This window comes from Aptenodytes forsteri, unplaced genomic scaffold (genome assembly GCF_000699145.1).
Source record: "Aptenodytes forsteri isolate BGI_AS27 unplaced genomic scaffold, ASM69914v1 Scaffold193, whole genome shotgun sequence".
Classification (NCBI taxonomy): Eukaryota; Metazoa; Chordata; class Aves; order Sphenisciformes; family Spheniscidae; genus Aptenodytes; species Aptenodytes forsteri.
The window spans coordinates 2114698-2119100 of record NW_008795405.1 but is presented as its reverse complement, the minus strand read 5'-3'; the positions used below and the strand labels follow the sequence as shown (position 1 = coordinate 2119100).

Below are 4403 nucleotides of genomic sequence, written 5' to 3'. Positions count from 1 at the left end.
GGGAGGTACCCGGCCTGCGCCGGCCCCGCCGGGGTACCTGTGGAGCGGTAGCCGTGGCGTGGGCCCTGCAGGAGCGCTGCCCGCGCCACAGCAGAGGGGCCGCGACCCCTCCCCACGGCCGCCACCACCCCGCCGTTTCCAGGCCCCACCGAGCGGCCACCTCGGCCTAAGAAAGGCCCGGTGCAGGCGAGACTTCAGTCGTCAGTGCATAAACCAAAGCGATGAACAGGACGTGGACTGACCCAGAACCGTGTCCTGGGGGGAGGCTGTGTGCGTGTGGACAGTGCCTGATCCAGCCAGAGATGCCAGGGTGGACGCGTGGATGATGAACCAGTTTTGGGTTTCGTTTGGGTTGGCTTCTGATGTTTTTTTTCATGACATGGCACACTACGAAGTGAAAACATCCAGTGAAGTCAAAATGAAAACATCTCAATGTGACTGAAGCAAAAGAGCCAAAAGTGATGTTTGTTTTCATCCTCATGGGGAACTTGCAGTTAATGAGTCAGCTCTTGTTTTCCCATTACTTTAGCAACATGCCACTCTGACAGATTCCTGCCTGGAGATCACTTATGATCTACAGTTCATCGTGTCATCTGAATTGTACAAACATTACTCAGCGCAAGCTTTAAAACGTGGTCTTGGCTGCATGCCAGCGTTGTTCAGCTCTCTTCCAGCATTAAACACACAGCTCAAAGTTCACTTGGAAAAATGGGAGCGATGACCTGTCTTTAGGATGTTGTATTCCTGAAATAAATACTTGCGTCAGAGAATGAAAAAGTGAAGTTTCTCTGGCTTGTATTTACTTTGTGGAACACTGTCAGAGGTTACTGGTGCTGTCCTCTGACTTATCCACCTGACTACTGCCAGGAGCAAAGGCAGACACTCAGCTTTGATGCCTTTACGTTCTTATTTCCCATGCAAGCAAAACAAAAAAAAAAAGCTTTGGGCAAATTACTCCAAGGAGAGCAAATGTCACCTTAAGTGGTTCTTGCTGTGTATCCTCACAGAGCTCACTTCTTGTGTGACCCGCTTAGGTTCCTACTCCCAGCAGAGTGGCCAGGAGCACAGCTGGAGACAAGCAAAGCCACTGCAGCCTTCCCTATGTGCTCTGCTGAAAGCACCGCAGGGCAGAGCTGCAAACCTTCCTACTCTCCCCCTCCTCAGCCCACAGCTTTGCCAGTGAACCTCCAGCCTCACCTCAGATGCTCGTTACAATGGTACAACATAACCATAATGTAGCCCTTTTACATAATAAACAAGAAAGGCAAATTCAGAAGCAAGAGCCAGAAAAGAGGTTTTCAGTCCCATTTATTATTAGGTTAGGCACCCAAAGTTAGTCCAAGCTTCGTACTGAGACAACAGAAAGAACAGGAATTTGTTCTAATAAATTTGTCATTTAAATGTATCAGGAATGCAATGAGTGATAGTGGTGCAGAGAGCTGCAGAGGTGAAATGGGGCAGGAAAAGGACTCATGGTCCAACAGCTGCTTAGTCTGAGAACTGAGGATATAACAGTAAAATAGTACAGAAAATTAACTTTTAGGTTCATCAGATTTGAAAAGGTTTTTACAAAATTCTCCACAATATTATAAAGAAATCAAAGTTACCCAGAGGTAATCACTACCATTTATTAAAGAGTAGTCAAAAAGCAAAGATCAAGAAAAGAAAGAAACAGGCAATTTTTAGCAAGGCAAACTGGGTTTGCTCAGAGGAGCATCATTTATTAATAACCCCAAAAGCAGAGCGAGGAGCAAAATTTGCAGATGGTAAGACATTAAGTTACTCAAGACTAACTTAACTATGTCCCCTACATGTATTTAGGTCTGTATGACTTTAGGACTGTAGCTTTAGCTATCTGTAACTGAAAGTGTTATCACAGTTCATGGCATCTTTAATTTGTAAACTCGAATAAATGCAGGATAATGGAGTTAGGTACTGTATGGTAGTCTGCTGCAGTCAAAGGTCTCTGGGCAGCAGAGAAGAAGATATCCGTGACTAACGGGGATTGAATGTGGTTTTCAGGCTTAGGTCACAGAAAAAGAAAAAGCAGAAAGAGTATAAAGAAAAAAATAAAAAGTTGAGGAGACTGTCATACATTAGGAAAACAGTGAGAACAGTTAAATTTCTTTACATGTGACTAAAAAAAGAGCACACACACACACATAGAAAAATCTTTAGATATATGGGAGAGGAATAAGAAACACACATTGGGTCCTTTGTCTCCTACCAGCCCTACTCCAAACTGGAGTCAGAAACAGTCTGTTGTCTTGAGTTGTGTTTTAGTCCCACCTTCAGCTCCTAAATTTCTCTCGAAAATCCTCAGTTTTACCCATCACCAACAAAAAGTCCGTAGCAAGCCAAAACCTTGCCAAGCAGGGAGCTGTTTGCTCGCACTAAACCGATGTCTTAGTCCAATCAGAAAAGTCTAACGGTAAATCAAGAATGACTGAAACACAGACCCTGCTGAAAATAACAGCTGAAAGCAGACGGATGAAAGTAGCGCCCAGCCTCTGGTGACTGCAGCCTGTCAAGTGAACATGAGCCAGCCATGGAAGCAACCCTGGCTCCCCCAAAGCCAATTTAGTCAAGTATTTTTCATACCTATAGGCCCACACTTCCCAGAACTCCTCTCCTCTGATTTCAGGGCTGTTTTGTTTTGTTTCTGGCTCTGTGAACTGTTCAATCACTCCTTTATATCGTTTGCCAATTTCTGGACCAAAATAAAACCCCTGTGCTTTGCATTTCTTCCTCTCTCCATTGCCGCATCTGTTTCTACTCAGATGAGCCTCTTTCCCTTCTTGAAGCAACACAGCAGCTACTTTTGGATTTCCCTCATCAGAGCATCTTTATATGAAAATTTCTTAGCCATGAAAAATTATTTATATTTCAGGACAACCCCTTGAAGTGGATTTTAAAGCTGGAGGGAAATCTCCTTTACACAGATTGACACAAGTACTAAAAAAGTTACAGGATCCTGTAGCCAAAGGTATCTGTGAAGGTTGGAAGTCACTCAACCAGAGGTGGAAGCAGGGCCCAAATTAAATGTAGTGGTACAGGCCATCAAATAGAGCCTAACATCTCTGGCTTCCCTACTGATCTCAAGAAACTCAACTTCTGACACTCTTGGAACATACTCTGCCTTTATGATGAATGAGTACATGCAATTCCTTTATGTTCTGTAAGGACTGAAGAACATGCCTTGGAACAAGCTTGGTTTTCTCAAAGCCCACCCAATAAACATAAACGCTAGGGATGATGCTGGCAACGATAATCCAGCTTTCTGATTTCTAGTGGATGGCAACAGGCCTCAATGACAAGCAAGGCCATAATGAATGGGTGGTGGAAATTGGCCTGGAAGGTGTGCAGAAGACACATTAGAAAATTATTGTGAAAAGAATAATTCCTTGATGCCTTTTCTCTCCCACACTGGATCAGAGGTCCAAGGAGTAGGTGGACAAAAGGTGAAGGTTGACAGCGAAAAGCAGGTACTCGGGGATCTGCTGGATCTTCCAGCCATGCAGTTCCTGCAGAGACTTCAGAGGATGTTTAGGCTCGCTTTAAATGGGAAGTACCTAAGCTCACAGGATCACAGGATGTCCCTTGCTCTCAAACTCACAGCATTGCGATTTGTGCCTCTAAATCTCGTTATTGCACTTAGAAGGCCTAGCTAGTGCAGCTCTTAGGTGGCTCTATCACATTTTGCTTGATAGGATTAAGGTCTAGAAGAGATGTCAGAAGATCTCCCAGTCTATCCCACACAACCTTTCACAACAGACATTGCAGGGAAGATTACAAGATCTTCGTTGGTAGAGGAAGAATGTTTTATATTGGGTTCAATACCCAAACTGCTTTAGTGGAGGTCTTCAGAAGTCAGATAGTTCTATCGTTAGACCAAACGGCAAGACTCGAATGGCTGGCAGAACCACTCACTTCTGGGTCACACCTGGATGCAATGCACAGCTGGAGACACACCGTGCAGAGCAGGCTGGCAAGGGCTGATGCGTTGGACAAAGGCAGATGTTCCCCTATAGAGCAGGGAAGGCTGCTAGCCCTCTGCTGGCATCTATAGCTTTCTACATCCCAGGAGCCACCAGAAAGCAGGACCCAGCATACAGCTTATAAATGGAGTGGATAGTTTATTACTGTAGGTTAGATACACAATTATTTTGATACCCTAAACCCTTATGAATCTGTCCTGGTTTCGGTTGGGATAGAGTTAATTTCCTTCCTAGTAGCGGGTACAGTGCTGTGTTTTGGGTTTAGGTGAGAACAAATGTTGATAACACACGGATGTTTTAGTTGTTGCTAAGCAGTGCTTACACTAGTCAAGGACTTTTCAGCTTCCCATGCTCTACCGACTGAGAAGGCTGGAGGTGCACAAGAAGCCGGGAGGGGGCACAGCC

At 44.9% G+C, this 4403-nt stretch overlaps 1 protein-coding gene across 1 annotated transcript in view; it reads right to left on the bottom strand.

Annotated features, from left to right (window-relative positions):
* FLVCR2 (feline leukemia virus subgroup C cellular receptor family member 2) overlaps nt 1-635 on the bottom strand; it is a 32997-nt gene extending 32362 nt beyond the window's left edge. The window contains exon 1 of the mRNA XM_019472482.1: nt 619-635. The gene's annotated coding sequence lies outside the window, so the exon portion shown is untranslated. The remainder of the gene's footprint in view (nt 1-618) is intronic.
* Nucleotides 636-4403: the final 3768 nt, after the last annotated feature.